Consider the following 17,608-nt stretch of genomic DNA (forward strand, 5'->3'; position numbering starts at 1 on the left):
ATTCAATACACCTTATATAGCATATATTGAGCTCACATTTCATACATACCATATAGGTATCTGTACCACTCACAACATGGTTATACTTTCCTTGTTAACTTGAAATCATACTTTCACCATTGAACCATTTAGAACATTATCAGATACTCATTTAGCCTCAAACATGGGATCAAGTGTCGATGCCATGTCCCAAACATGGTCTAACACTGACACATCTCATAGCCAATACATGTGCCAGACATGTCTAACACTGGCTTGCGTCTCGAGGCCGATACATGTCCCAAACATGTCTTACACTAGCACTCGTCTCAATGCCGATGCCATGTCCCATGCATGGTATTACAGTGGTTCTCATAATGTGGCCGATGCATGTCTCACACATGTCTTACCCTAGCTCACACAAGTGACCCAAACGTTATGGCATGAATATCCGTTTTATTTCTCAAGGTTCAATCGGGAATTCTACTATCTCTATTCTCATCATATTTTCTCATTTCTACAATCAAGCAATTTATGCTATAATAATTCCAACATAATTCAGACACATATATTATTAGTGTAGTTGTATTATTTATATACAACTTACCTCGGATTACAAAATGTGGCGACTAGTCGATTTAGTCGATTTGCTTGGCTTTCCCCCGATCTAGGTTTAGATTCGGTATTTCTTGATTTATAATAGAAAAATACACTTATTTAGTTACTAAATAAATTAAGAAATAAAAAATTTATATCTCTAGTAAAATGACCACTTTTCCCCTAGAGTTTGGCAAAATGACTATTTTACCCTTAGGCCCGAAAATCAATTTTTATCGAATTTCTTCATATATTAAGCCTAGCCGAACCCTTTTTACTCTTATAGCAACTCCAAATTCCAACTATTTCACATACTTAACATCTATTTTACAACTTATGCAATATAATCCTTTTTGGTGTTTTCATGCTAACACATTTCACAAAAGTTGTTCATAACACACCCAAGACTTATTTTCTTCCATAAAAACTCAGCAAACATTACAAACCCTTTCATGGAAAACCTCTACACTCTTGATCATTTTGCAAAATAACACCCTCATTTGAAAGCTCATGCTTCAAGGGTCTCAAAAGTACAAAAATATTCAAGAAAAGCCATTAAAATCACTTACTTGTGAAGGCTTAAAGTTGTTGAAATTTCAAGCTCTTAAAACCCCATTTCTTTGCTGAAAATTTTGGTCAAAAGAAAGAATGAAGAAAAGAAAATGATAGCTAGGCTTTTTGGCATTATAATAATACACCTTATGACATCAACATTACCTAATGTTGACTTTAGAACACTTTTCATCTCTCATGGTCAGCCAAGCTATCACAATAGGGTCTAATTGCTCTTTAAAGACCCCCAAGTTTTATTCTCTAGCTATTTGACACTTTTAGCTATCAAAATAGGACATTTGCAATTTATGCGACCTTTTTCGCAATTGGGCTCACAAACGTCACAATTAACTCGCCAAATTTTTAATACACTCTTAAAAACATGCTATAACATCTAAATAATTATAAAATAATTTATTTGACTTTAGATTTATGGTCTCGAGACCACTACTCTAACTAGGCCCTAAATTTGGCTGTTACAAAATCTATCTAAATACGGTCTGAATATTCTATTCATCAAATCCATAAACACAATAGGTGCATTGGTTAAACCAAATGGCAAAACATAAACTCATAATGTCCATACCTGGTTTTGAATATAGTTTACGACACATTCGAGTCTTTAACCCGTAGCTGATAATATCCAGAATGAAGGTTGATATTTGAAAACACTGTCGCAGCTTTTAGCTGATCAAACAAATCATCAATACGTGGCAAATGATATTTTTTTTAACGTGACTTTGTTGAGCTGTCGGTACTCAATACACAATAGCATGGACCTATCTTTTTTCTTAACAAACAAAACAGATGCACTCTAAAGGAAAAGTTGAGCCAAGTAAAGCCCCTATCTGTCAACTCTTGCAACTGTGCCTTCAACTATTTTAATTCTGTAACTGCAATTCTATACGAAGCTATCGGTATCGAAGATGTTCCTGAGGTTAATTTAATAGTAAACTCAATCTCTCTGATTGGTGGCAATCCTAGTAATTCTTTTGGTAATAAATCTGTGAACTCGCATACAGTAGGAACTGATTCTAATTTCAATTCCAAAATCCTAGAATCAAATATATAAGCGAGATACGTTTCACAGCCCTTTTTAACATATTTTTGTGCTGTCATAGCTGAAATAACATTAGATGTGCCATCTTTTCACCATTCTGACATTTCAACATGATATGCTTTCATCTACAGTTCACAATAGCATCATGTAGCGGTAACCAGTCTATACCCAAAATTACATCAAACTCATCAAACAGTAAAAACATCAAATCAGTCAAAAAGTTGTAACCCCGAATCATTAGAGGACAATTTTTACAGACTTTATCCATAATACATACTGACATAGAAGGTTCATTACTTTAACCACAAATTCAGTAGACTCAAAAGGTATTTTTTTATCCGACACTAAAGTTGTGCCTACATATGAGTGTGTTGAACCCGGGTCAATCAAAGCATTAACATTAGTATGGACGATAGAAAATGTATCGAATCACATCAGATGCTGAAACTTCTTCTCGAGCACGAATCCTATAAGCCGTAGTTGCTGCACGTGCCTCAGATCTAACAGCAGAACCTTTCGTTACACATCGACTGCTACCTGTATTTCCAGTGTTATGGGGTGGCCTCCCTCTCGTAGTCTGCTACTCGAACGAGTATTTTGAGCCTTTTCTTTATCAGACCTTTCTGGGTAATCTCAAAGATAATAATCATAAGAACTTCTTTTAAAACACGATCTATCTTTCAATCTGCATTCACTGAAGTGTCGTTTATTATATTACTAACATTCAGGCTTGTTGTTCCTGACACTACCCACACTCGCTACAAATATAGCCTGAGGTTTTGAGCTTGAATGATGTTTTCCTTTATCCCTCCCAGAATAACCCATCGAAGTTGATGAACAACTATGAAATTCTTTTAATTTCTTCGTGGAGATGAGAATGATCTTCCCATAGGTTGTTTTCCCGAATCACGAGCCTCTAAATCTGCTTTTCGTTTAGCCTTGCTAAGTTCCTCAGCCTTGTGAGCTCTATCAACTAAAACCATAAATTCTTTCTACTCAATAATATCGATTAACAACTTAATATCTTTATTTAAACCATTTTCAAACTGTGTACACATGATAGCCGTAGATGGTATACACTCTCGAGCATATTTGCTGAGTCATACAAATTCTCTCTCATACTCGACCACTGTCATTGGACCCTGTTTCAATTCAAGAAACTCTTTACATTTTTTATAAAGGAACCTCTGACTTACATATTTCTTTCTAAACTCTGTCTGGAAGAATTCCCAATTCACATGATCCCTTTGTACTACCACGATCAAAGTGTTCAACCATTGATAAGCTAAGTCTTTCAACAGGGAAACAACACACTTTAAACATTCAACCAGTGTACAAGACAATTCATTAAAAACCCTCACAGTGTTTTTTAACCAGAACTCAGCTTTCTCGGGATCATCTTCAGCTGTACCATGAAACTCTTCAGCCCCATACTTTCAAATTTTATCCACTGGAGGCTTGCTTGCACACATTGGTTCCAAACCCTAAGGAACTACAAGGACAAGTTGGGGTATGGAAGGGGGTTAAGGTCATTGAGCCGTTGGGTTCGTTCATACGAACTCTGTAAACCACTCAGACATCATCTGGAAAAAATACTTCTTTAGCATATCTTCCACGACCCTCAGACACAAGCCTACTACCACTAGAAGCTGCTTCATGAAGAGAGGCTTGTGCATTACTTTCTACTTCACCAGAATCGGCTCGGTTGGATGACATCTTATCTCTATAAAAACATAGTTCAATTTGAGTCAGGAGTTATCACACTATCATATGTTATATAATGACATGTATTTCTAGACTCCACACATGCTACATTCAGCTCGAGAGTTGACAAATTGTAGCATTGATACCACTAAATGTAACACCCCTAACCCATATACGTCACCAGATTAGCGTTACAGAGCATTACTGAACAATCGAAAACATTTAAACTTAATTTCATTCAATAACATAAAGAAATCATAAAACAATCATATACATTCAATAGAGCCCACGAGGTTTCGATGCCAATTTGAAATCATTTGGAAAGTATAGGAAAAAGTTAAAATTTTTTGGAAATATTGGTCACACGATCGTGTAGCTAGGCTGTGTGCCTCACACGATTGAGACACACGCTGTAACAGCCCTAACCCGTATCCGTTGCGGGAATTGGGTTACGAGGCATTACTGGATAATACACCACATTAACAACATTTATGCATTCATTAATATAAACCATCCTCAAACATTTACATTATCCCTTATAAGGCTCTACGAGACCTTAGTACATGCTTAAAAGTGGTTTGGGACTAAACTATCACATACAAAAATTTCCAAACACTTAGAAAAATTTTACATTCATAGGTTACACGCTGATGTTGAAACACGAAAATTTACTCATTTTTACATATCCTTTTTAGCTTAAAATCATACCGTTTCGATTAAATTCTTGTCGAAAAATAATTAATTTTTATAAAATAATTAAATTATACTTAAAATATGAACATGATGAATTTTAGTTAATTTTATAATTAATTTTGAGCAATTTTGGTTATTTTTGACAGAATTGCGCAAAGGGCGAAAAATGGCTCAGCAGAACTCCTTGAAGCACAAAACCGAGAAGCAATTTGAAGTATCAAGGCGAATTAATTTCTAGCCTAAGACGGTCCAATTATGTGTATTAATTCATAATATAATTAATTTTAATTTATACCCAATTTAATTTGGGCTAAATAAATTAATATTAATTAATTATGGAAAAAGTGGTCTAGTTGAACTGAACCAATTGAAGTGAACCGGCCAAAGATTGGGCAGCCCAAAACCGACCATATGCTGACCCAAATAAGCTTATTACCTGATTAATTAAGCTTGCAAAGAATCCCTTGAAGTCTTGTCATAGTTGCATTCAAACCCTTCCACAATTGGTGGATTTTTGGATTTGTCCCAAGCCATTTTTAGCAAAGTTGAAAGCATCAACTTTGCCACAGAGGTGGCCGGCCAAGGGTTGGCTCTTTGGCTGCTATTTTTAGCAAATTCCAGCTGGCACACTCAGCTATAAAAGCCCCCCTTGGCTGATTATTCAAAGCATCTCATTCATTCCTCATTCATTTCACAACACTTCTCTCCTCTCTCATTTTTCCATTTCAGTTCCCTTGGAAAAGGGGTGTTCTTCAACCATTTTGGATCAGCAATTGAGTGTTCATCGAAGCCTTGGTCGGTGAGGACAACAAGAAGGAAGGATGGAGCAACCAAGTCAAGCCACGGAAAACCACCAGATTTGATTCTTGTTCCCTATCTCTTTAATTTTTATTGTTGTTATGATGAACATATCTATGAGTATTCATGTTGTTGGAATGGTTAATTTTATTAGCTTAGTTTGAATTTAATTCGTGTTGGGTTGATTGTATTTCCTCTTCTTAATTTGTTGAAATCGTGTTTATGTTGTTATAGACCTCAGTAAAATGCTTGATTAAGTAAAAACATGACTAAGTTATTCTTGCGTTACGACTGTGAGGTAACTAATGAATTAATTATTTAAACGGATTGAAATTGTAATTAATTGACACAGTACTTGATCAGTGCATGTTTATTCTTCTAATGTAGCTGAAGGTTAAATTAGCAATGTATCTGGCAATATTATTGCCTTGCATAACTTGCAAGATTATTGTGATTAAACTATTTCAAGGTAGGGATATTGTTACCTCACATAGTCTTTTATATGCTTGTTAGATTTAATTAATCATTTGAATTAATATAGGGATATGCAAAAGATTAGTTTAGTTTAATGAGTATGAATGTGCAATAACATGTTTGCTTACTAGAATCTGTTTAGTCAGTTGAATTGACATAGGGATATGTCAAGAGATGAATGGATTTTGGTATGTGAATATGTTCATACGTTAGCAAATTACCGGGTTGCCATGATTTTATTTGTAACAATATAAACATAAGTTTAATAATTCTAAGATGAGAAGCGTAATTAATCCAACACAATTATATCATCTTGATTAAATCTTATTTTGAAATCATGCATTAGAACTTTCTTTTACTTCATTTTATTTATTTATTTTAATTTTCTTAAGTTTTTAATCACCCTCTTTAAACAAAATATTTTTCTTCACCAAAGTGTTTTAAATTGTATTCATAAATAATCCTTTTCACAGTCCCCGTGGGTGCAGTAACTCGACATTTACTTGTCACTTTATTACTTGTTGCGATTGTGCACACTTGCACATTTCCGTCGTTCCAAGTTTTTGGCGCCGTTGCCGGGGACTATTTTAAAAAGTCATTTTTTTGAATTTGTTAGTTTTGCATTTTGCTTTAATTTTCTGTTTAATTTTTAACTTAATTAATTTTTCTGTGATTATTTCAGAAGTTTATGAGTATTGACAGAATTATTGACCTACTCCCTGTAGACCCTGAGATAGAACAAACTTTTCGAGAGCGAAGAAGACAAAAGAATCAGAAAAGGACCGAAGAAATGAACTTTGAAAATCTGAATCAAGGAAACAGAGCAAACCCTACTCAAAATCCTATCCTTATTGCTGATAATAGGGATAGAGCTCTACAACAGTATGCCGTGCCAGTATTTAATGATCTTAATCCGAGTATTAGGAGACTCCAAATTAAGGCACAACTGTTCGAGTTGAAGCCAGTCATGTTCCAGATGCTTCAAACAGTAGGCCAATTCAGTGGAATACCGACTGAAGATCCTCATCTACATTTAAGACTATTTATGGAGGTGATCGATTCTTTCAAGTTAGCTTGAGTACCTGAAGATGCATTATGATTGAAGTTGTTCCCATATTCGCTGAGGGACAGAGCTCGAGCCTGGTTGGACTCATTGCCACCAAACTCAATTTCCACATGGCAAGAGTTAGCAAAAAGATTTCTTATGAAGTATTTCCCGCCTAGCAAGAATGCTAAGTTGAGGAATGCGATCATTGCCTTCCAAAAAATGGATGATGAGTCCTTGTATAAGGCATGGGAAAGGTGCAAAGAGTTATTACGAAAGTGCCCTCATCATGGAATCCCACATTGCATCCAACTTGAAACATTTTATAATGGTCTCAATGCTCACACAAGGATGGTAGTGGACACTTCTGCTAATGGTGCTCTCCTTTCTAAGTCTTATAATGAGGCTTATGAAATTATCGAGAGCATTGCCAACAGCAACAACCAATGGAGCAGTGTCAGGAAGACAAGTTTCTGGAATACATAAAGTAGACGCTCTTACTTCACTCGCATCTCAAGTATCATCAATATTCTCAATGCTTAAAAATCTTACTACTAATGGGTCTAACAGTTTTGCAGCACAACCACCAAATCAATTTGAAAATATAGCATGTGTTTATTGTGCAGAATGACATTTTTTTGAAGAATGTCCATCAAACCCATAATCCATGTACTACATAGGTAACCAGAACCAAAACCGATAAAGGCAAGGACTGCAATCCAATTTTTATAACCCATCATGGCGAAACCACCTGAATTTTTCCTGGAGTAACCAAAGAGCTGGAACCAGTAACACTTACGCTCAACCTAGATCAACCCAGCCACCAGGTTTTCCCCAACAAGTTCAGAAACCAACTCAAGTTGAACCATCCAATGGCTTAGAAAATCTGTTGAAGGCATACATGGCCAAGAATGACGCCTTAATCCAAAGCCAAACAGCTACATTGAAAAATCTGGAAAACCAAATAGGCCAGCTTGCAACTGAACTTAGGAACCGACCATTAGGTGCTTTACCTAGTGATACAGAGAATCCAAGGAATTCGGGGAAGGAGCATTGCAAAGCATTGACCTTGAGGAGTGGAAGGATAGCAGAGCCCAACACTATTGAAGTTGAAAAGGAGCAAGCTGATGCTCAAGAATTAGAGGAAGTTCAACCGAGCATTGAAATTCTAGTTTCACAAGAACCAAAATCTACAAAACCCGGCAAGGTAATTTCAGAACCAGCTAATTTTGAGCAACTAACAACCCCGTCAGATGCAGAATTGCCATAGAAGATGAATCAACCAATTCCAGTAAAGAACTTACCACCACCCTACTTTCAAAGACTTCAAAATTAGAAGTAGGAGATTCAATTCAAGAAGTTCTTAGACGTACTTAAATAACTTCATATCAAAATCCCGTTGGTTGAAACACTTGAGCAAATGCCAAACTACATCAATTTCATGAAGGATACCCTGTCCAAAAAATAAAGACTCAGAGAATTTGAGACTGTAGCTCTAACGAAGGAATGCAGTGCATATCTTCAAGGAAAACTACCTCCAAAATTTAAGGATCCTGGATATTTTACCATACCTTGCAACATTGGAGCAACATATTGTGGTAAGGCACTGTGACTTGGGTGCGAGTATCAACTTGATGCCTTTGTCAATATTTAGAAAGTTGGGGATAGGTGAAGTTAGACCTACTACGGTTACACTTCAACTAGCAGATCGATCCTTAGCACATCCAAAAGGAAAAATCGAGGATGTATTGGTACGTGTAGATAAATTTATCTTCCCTGTTGATTTTGTTATCCTAGACTTTGAAATAGATAAAGAAGTGCCAATTATCTTAGGAAGACCGTTCTTAGCAACCGAAAGGACCCTTATTGGTGTGTAGAAGGGCAAGCTTATTATGCGTGTTCAGGATGATCAGGTAACATTTAACATTTTTAAGTCTATGCGATTTCCTAACACAATTGATGATTGTTCTGCAGTATCCGATTTAGAAAATTTAATAGTGGAGAAGGAGCTCAACTATGTTGAGGATCCGTTGGAACAAATTTTGACATCAGATCCTCCGAATGATTAAGAGGAGGATGAGTACTTAGCTTTGTTAGAAGCTAATCAAAGGGGATTTATTTTGCAATCCTACTTTGAATCTTTAGAGTTAGAGGAAAGGGATCCTGCCCAACCAAAAGTGTCAATCGAGGAGCCGCCTAAATTAGAACTCAAAGTACTACGTTCACATCTAAAATATGTTTATTTAGGTAACTCTTCTACTCTTCCTGTGATTGTTTCAGCAGAATTAACTGCTGAGCAAGAAGAGAAAATCATCTTGGTGTTGAAACAATTCAAGAGGGCTATCTGATGGACCATAGCCGATATCCACGGTATTAGCCTATCTGCATGCATGCACAAGATCATACTAGAAGATTGCGAGAAAGGGACGATTGATGGACAATGAAGACTAAACCCCATCATGAAGGACGTAGTCAAGAAACAAATCATCAAGTGGTTAGATGTGGGTATAATTTACCCCATCTCAAATAGTTCATGGGTAAGTCTGGTCCAGTGCATGCCAAAGAAAAGAGGTATCACGGTAATTGAAAATGAGAATAACAATTGATACCGACTAGAACGGTTATGGAATGGAGAATTTACATCGATTACCGGAAGCTGAACAAGGCAACTAGGAAAGATCATTTTCCTTTGCCGTTTTTGGACCAGATGCTGGATAGACTCGCGGGGTGAGACTACTACTATTTTCTCGATGGATACTCGGGGTATAATCAGATTACAGTAGCACCGGAAGATCTGCACAAGATAATATTCATCTGCCCGTAAGGTACATTTGCATTTAGACGCATGCCATTTGGTTTATGTAATTCACCTACTACATTTCAAACATGTATGATGTCTATTTTTACTGACATGTTTGAGAAGTATTTGGAAGTTTTTATGGATGATTTTTCAGTATTTGGAGATACATATGATGATTGCCTATCCAATCTAGCTAAGGTACTAAGGCGATGCGAGGAAACAAACCTAGTACTCAACCGGGAAAAGTGCCATTTCATGGTACGAAAAGGGATTTTTCTAGGGCATCAGATAACGAGACATGGAATTGAAGTAGATAAAGCAAAGGTAGATGTTATTGAGAAACTCCCACCTCCAACATCTGTAAAGGGTGTTAAGAGCTTTTTGGGCCCCGTCGGTTTCTATCAAAGATTCGTTAAGGACTTCTCAAAAATTGCTAAACCCTTATGCAAATTGTTGGAGAAGGACTCGACGTTCAAGCTTCATGAGGTATACTTAAAGGCTTTCAAATATTTGAAGATTCGGTTAGTTATGGCACCCATAATAGTCACACCAGGCTGGGTGTGACAGCCCTAAAGTGACCCTAGTAGGAAAGCGGTTTCGGGACCGCTAAACCGAGTCACCAAATTGTTTGAATATGATATTTATTGTCTATAATAAATGTGTGAAAATTTTAAGCTTCTATTTAGTAAGTTGCATGTGAATTTAGTCAATAGGACTTATGTGTGACATTTTTGAAATGTGATAGATCAAAACATAAGGACCTATTAGTGCATGTTGAAAAAGGGGGGACTCGCATGTCAATTTTCCCCCATCTAGTAGTGGCAGCCATGACATTAGGATGGACAAAGGGTGATGGGCAAAACATGTCATAGACATGTTGTGTTGGTGCATCATGGGAGGAAACAATAAAATAATGAGCATGGAAATTAAATAATGAAAGGGAGGAGTGATGAAAAAAAAATGGTCTCATCCATGCCCCCCTTTGCCGTGAATGGAAGAAAGAAAACAAAAAAAAATGTGTGTTCATCCTTGAACATCCTTGACCGAAATTCAAAAGGAAAGAAAGGAGAAAATGTTGAAGAGGTTCGGCCATGCATGTAACTAGGCTAAGGTATGTTTGAGGTTGCTCCACGAGATTCATGTATATTTTAGTAGTTAGCTTGAGTTCTAACTATCCCATGGTTCAAATCTTTACTATGTCATGGAGATGATATTCGGCTAAGGTGGATTTGTGTTGATATCATTTGCATGCTAAAAGTGAAGCTTTGTAATGGTGCATGTGATGGTGGATTGATGATTCTTGAATCTTCTTTTTAGCATTTTTGAGTGAGACATTAAGTTCTTTGTTTAACCATGACCAAAAATTGAAATGGTATGGTGTGGTGATGCATTCGGCCATGGTAGGAAGTAGAAGGGAAAAATATGGTTGTTGTTAGATGAAGTAGAGTCTAACGAATGAGCACATATGTGCATTAGTTGCTAGATGGAGAGGAATCGGCTAGAAAGTTGTGTGCTAAGGCCGAATATAATTTTTGTATATTAATGAGTAATGCATGTGTTAAATTGATAGAAAGGGAGAGGATGCGTTACTAGTGTATATATGTGTGTATTAGCCAAGTTTTGAACTTGAAACAAAATGGTGTTTAGTCAATACAATGACCATACTTGTAGAATGTATTAAGTGTTGCAATCGGCCCCATCATAGACATGTATGTTCGGCCACATGAATAAGTACATAAGTTATGTGTATGTTCGGCCATAGGTAGCCTATTGATGGCTTTAGCTTGACTTAGAAAATTCGGCTAAGGGGAAATATTATCTAGTATGTTGAATTCGATTCGTGATTTCGTACATATGTGACTCTAATGTCTAATGTATATATGGGCTAAGTACCTTGAGCTTCTCTTTTGATGTTCGAATGAATTGTATTAAATTGCTTGATGTGATTAAAAATGCATATGACCATTGTGTATTTGAGCTAAAAGGTGGCCATATGACCTATCAAACTCCTTGTCATATTCGGCCATAAGCTAGCAAAATGAGACTTTAATGAGTTAAATTTGTTTGAATTAGCTCAAGAGCTTAGAGGACCACAGTTGGATAAGGGAAAGGAAAAAGTGATCGAATAGCTGTCGAAATCGCTCGACCACATCCGAGGTAAGTTCTTGAGTAATAGAGCTTAAATTATGATTTGATTAGATCATGTTTTAAGCAAATCAAAATCATGCTCTTTGTGTGTGGCTGTTGAGCCGAAATTGCAAGAGTGATAAGTGTCTTGTGTTTGAGTTTTGCTAATGAAAATGAAATACGAATGTGTCATGATTTATTGTTAAATGTGCATGGTTATTCGAATGATGTCCGGGCTAAGTCCCGAAGGCTTTGTGCTAAGTGACCATATCCGGACTAAGATCCGAAGGCATTTGTGCGAGTTGGCATTGGTGCGAGTTACTAAATCCGGGTTAAGTCCCGAAGGCATTTGTGCGAGTTACTATAACCGGGCTATGTCCCGAAGGCATTTGAACGAGTAGCTATATCCTGTTAAAATTCCGAAGGTACGTGATTTGGGAATGAACGATCTTGTTGTAAAAAATTCAGTTAATACGCTTGTAACATCCCAGCATTGAGGTATGTTTCGTATGTGCTTTGAATTAGTTGAGCCCTTACAAATAAGTATTCGCTCAGTTGATAAATGAGCTACCGGCCTTTGGCTAAGTTGATCTTTTGTGTATGAACATAAGGGTTGGTAATGTGAAGTAAGTATGATATTGAAAATTTGTGCATATGAAATTATCCGTTTAGCTACATGAATGCTATACTTTGGTTGTGTCTAAACTCTTTGCTCAAAACTTACTAAGCATTTAATGCTTACTCCATTTCTTTGATTCTCTGTTTTATAGATTTTGGTTCTTCAGCTATCGGACTCGGGATTTTGAAGTCGAAGTCGCCCACACTATCAAAGCCCTTTTGGTACACTTTTGGTTGAACTCTGAAAATGGCATGTATAGGACTACCCTTTTGTTGTTGGTCATGTACCCTTCGGTTTTGTGTAAATTTGGATAGCCATGCGAAAATGGCTTAAATATACTTTGATCATAGCATTATAATCGTTTTGTATGTTGTCCGTCGAGAGGTATGGAAATGTTGGTAACGGTTAGCCATGGGAAGGGCTATTCTTGATCACCTTTGGAATATGTATGACAAACTCTAGTTGATCCATGGAGGATCATGAAATAGGTAAAGTTTACCTTAAAAACAGATGCTGGCAGCAGCAGTGATGTGGATGTGAAAAATCACTAAAAATAGTAGGAATGAAATTAAATAGTGAATAAATTATGTAAATGAATGTAACACCCCGAACCCGAAACCGACACCGGGGTCGAACACGAGGTGTTAGCTGACTTTAACCCCTTATAAAATTTATTTTCCAGACACTGCCCAATCTGTGTACTAGTCGTTTTAAAAATCATATCTTGAGTTTCGTAACTCAAAAATCAGTTTCGTGATTTTTCCCAGAAACTAGACTCATGTGCCCATCTATGTATTTTTTTCTAGAATTTTTGGTCGGGCCAATTAGTACAGTTTATTAGTCAAAGTCTCCCATGTTGCAGGGGTCGACTACACTGACCTTTGCCCATTACGACCTGGATATCTCCCTGCACGGGGCTTCAATACTGATGCCGTTTGTTTCTATGAAAACTAGACTCAGAGAGGAATCTGTACATATATGGTACAACCCTTAATTATCTCTGGTTAATTTATAATGAATTTCCAAAGTCGGAGCAGGGAATCCAGAAACCGTTCTGGCCCTGTCCCACAAAAATCTGATTATTTCTTAATATACTGCCCATATGATCTTTTCGTTACTTCCTCATGAAAACAGACTCATCGAGCTTCGATTACATAATTTATTCATCAATTAATTCCACTCCTACTATTTTTAGTGATTTTTCAATCTCATGACACTGCTGCTGCCAGCATCTGTTACGAAAGTAACTAGGTCCATTTCATGCCTACCCTTGATCCAACTCAATCGAACATTCGTGCCATTTTCGCATGGCTTAAAGTTTACATGCCAAAGTTCAAACACAACGTAATAGCTTATACATGCCAAAATGTTCTTCTAAGCCAACTAAGAAGAAAGTACCAAAACTTGCTATCCGGTGTGATGACTTCGATGACAGCCTGACCCCGCAAAAATAGATGAGTCCAAGCAACCTATAATGGGTGACAAGGAAACACCGAGTGAGTTTATAACTCAGTAAGTCATAAGCAATGCACTACCATCCATCAATAACATTATCACAAGAGGAAACAAAATGGAACGAGACAATTTACTCCATCCATACCGAATCATACCATAGTTCCTCCAACCTATCGATTCAGTTTCATATCAATTCATGCATTCACATTCCATATACTCATCAATAGGACATTGAGGCATTTTCATAAATCAATTTATTTTCGTTACAGTCAAACGACTAAACGGCCTTTCACCCATCCTACGATAAATTTTATGTACGTGACTTCAAGTATATTTGTCACATAGGTTCAAACTTACCGAGCTCAACACCAAGTATAAGCATAGCACCTATTAGCCATGTACTCAAGACACTTACCCGATCCGCTGTCCGCGATCGACTCAATAGTGTCGCACACATAGTGTCCATAATGATTCACGAATGTATATTGAGTCCGCACACTCAGTGCTATATAATCAACTCGCACACTTAGTGCTACGTAATCAAATCGCACACTTAGTGCTACATAGTCAAACTCGCACACTTAGTGCCGCATGGTCAATTCGCACACTTAGTGCATTATATTCATTTCGCACACTTAGTGCAACATAGTCAAATCGCACACTTAGTGCTGTACAATTTAATCCCGCGCACTTAGCGCCAATCTCATGGTCATAAATGGTTATACCCGCACGTTTAGTACCGAGATCAACAACTCAGTACATCTTACCTCTTTTCTTTTCATTCAACAATTTCATCATCACATACGTACATGCATATATATATATATTTATTCATTCCATTCAGCATCAATACATAAACATTATGACCATTTGAAATAATACCAACTACATGCTTAATGACTTACCTTGTGTTGGGTAAGACGGTTCCAACTCGGCTACTCAGTGATCTTTTCTTTGCCTTTGCTTGATTCTCCTCCTTTAGCTCCTTGAGCTTAATCAATAATTCACTAGTTTAACCATCTTGTTAAACATTCATAATTCAATTACACATGCTTATGTATGTTTGTATATTCGGCAACCATCCTCACTAATTACTCATGTTGATGGCCGAATGGATGTATGTGTGTACAATGTCAACTATAACATCATGTGATTCCACATATGACTACATTTCTTAAGTTCCACATCTTAATGCCCATTATACATAATCACATACATTACTCAATATTATCCAAATTCACATTCGGCATTTTCACAAACACACATCCCGATTTCATTCACTCATCTCTAATGTTAATTAAGAAATGCCGAATGTCACCAACTAAATGGCATACACACACACCCACATGCATAAAAGTCATCCACACCTCCTATAGCTCATTCGGCCTTCACCTTTGCTAGTTTTCCCCATTTTTTTGTCGGTTATATATACATAGTCCTAAGGTAATATCACGAATGGGCTTACATATATATGTATATATATATATATAGCCGAATATGCAAAGCTTAAACTCAACATCACATAAGCTCCTAAGTGATGGCCGAATATGTATATCTATGTATATTCATCAACTATACTATTACCTTTAATTTATCTAATCACGCAATTTCATCTCATGAACACTTGACCCATTTCTCACAAAAATGAAACAACAACTAAAATGAACATCCCATTTTTACCCCATATGGCCGATTACTTCATTAGTTACCAAGCTAACAATTCAACAATTTCAACCTCATTACAACCTCTACCTATCCAATATAACATGAACACAATCCTCCACCCCTAAATTAGATTCGGCAATCACTTAACCCATTTTAACCTCCACTTTCAAGTTAAAAGCAATTAACCACTCACCATATCCTACATTACTATCCATTTTAATGACATTAACACATCTACTAAGAGTTTCAAGCTTCTTGGCCGAATTTCAACCTCAAAATCCTAAGTCTAATCTATAGGATGAGTAGAATTTGAACTAACCATCTCAAACATGCATAGATTTTCAAGAATCATTCAATACATACCTCATTCTAGCCATCTTCCAAGCCAAAATCCAATAACCAAATCTCCCTTCCTTCTCCTCACTCACGGCAATAGCCAAAGAAAAAAAAGATGAACACTCCCTCTTCCCTCCTTATTTTATTCATCTCTTCCTTTTTAATTCCTTTCTTTAATTTATTTTAATTATCATGCTTAATATTTTATTTTCCTTACCATACATCACTAACACAACATGTTGGTGACATGTTTCCACCCATAGCATGGCCGGCCACTACATATTAGGGAGGGGGAATTTGACATGCAAGTCCCCTTTTTCTTCCACATGCACTAATAGGTCCTCATGCATTGACCTATCACATTTTAAAATTTTCTCATATAAGTCCTATTGACTAAATTCACATGCAATCGACTAAATCGAAGCTTGAAATTTTCACACATTCATGATTACATATTCTAGGAAATAAACATCACATTCAAACCTTTCGGTGACTCGGTTTAGCGGTCCCGAAACCACTTCCCGACTAGGGTCAATTTTGGGCTGTCACAACTCTCCCTCACTTAAGAAATTTTCGTCCTCGAAAATCTTACCGGTAAATAGGTTTGGATATCGTTCTTTCATCGAGCTCTCGGGTTCCCAGGTTGCTTCCTCGATCCCGTGTTTGAGCCACAACACCTTAACCAACGGAACCCTTTTATTTCGCAACTCTTTCACTTCACGAGCTAGGATACGAATCGGTTCTTCTTCATAGCTCAAGTCAGATTGAATTTCAACTTCTGAGGGATTAATCACATGTGACGGATCGGATCTATAACGTCGAAGCATTGAAACATGGAAGACATCGTGCATCCTTTCAAGTTCAGGGGGCAAAATCAATCTATATGCAACCGGCCCCACTCGTTCGGAAATTTCGTACGGCCCAATGAATCTCGGGCTCAACTTGCCTTTACGGCCAAATCTGAGTACCTTCTTCCAAGGTGACACTTTAAGAAACACTTTATCTCCCACCTGATATTCAATTTCCTTTCGTTTTAAATCCGCATACGATTTTTGACGATCTGTGGCTACCTTCAGACTCTCGCGGATTACCTTTACTTTTTGTTCGGCATCTTTAATCAAATCAACTCCGAAAATTTTACTTTCACCAAGCTCGGTCCAAAACAATGGCGTACGACATTTACGACCGTACAAGGCCTCATAAGGTGCCATCTTAATACTTGATTGAAAACTATTGTTGTAAGCGAATTCAATCAAAGGTAAATACCGTTCCCATGAACTACTGAACTCGAGGATGTAACATCTCAACATATCCTCAAGTATCTGAATTATCCGCTCGGATTGACCATCGGTTTGGGGTGAAAAGCGGTGCTAAAATGCAGCTTGGTACCCAAAGCTTCTTGCAATTTCTTCCAAAATCATGAGGTGAATCTCGGATCTCTATCCGACACGATAGAAATAGGTACTCCATGTAATCTCACAATCTGAGAGACATACAATTCGGCTAGTTTATCCAATGAAAGATCCGTACGCACGGGGATAAAGTGAGCCGACTTAGTCAGCCTATCAACAACAACCCAAATCGCATCCTTCTTACTTACGGACAATGGCAGTCCGGACACAAAGTCCATTGTGACTCGGTCCCATTTCCACTCGGGTATCATGATCGGCTGAAGTAACCCTGAAGTTCCGCTTTCACTTGTTG

General features: G+C 37.2%; 1 non-coding gene across 1 annotated transcript; it reads right to left on the reverse strand.

The window, feature by feature from the left end:
* Positions 1-7,091: 7,091 nt before the first annotated feature.
* On the reverse strand, positions 7,092-7,198 carry LOC121228623 (small nucleolar RNA R71). The gene has a single exon (XR_005926199.1). It is a non-coding gene; the product is annotated as a small nucleolar RNA R71 (small nucleolar RNA).
* Positions 7,199-17,608: the final 10,410 nt, after the last annotated feature.

The sequence above is a fragment of the Gossypium hirsutum genome, chromosome A04 (genome assembly GCF_007990345.1).
Source record: "Gossypium hirsutum isolate 1008001.06 chromosome A04, Gossypium_hirsutum_v2.1, whole genome shotgun sequence".
Taxonomy (NCBI): Eukaryota; Viridiplantae; Streptophyta; class Magnoliopsida; order Malvales; family Malvaceae; genus Gossypium; species Gossypium hirsutum.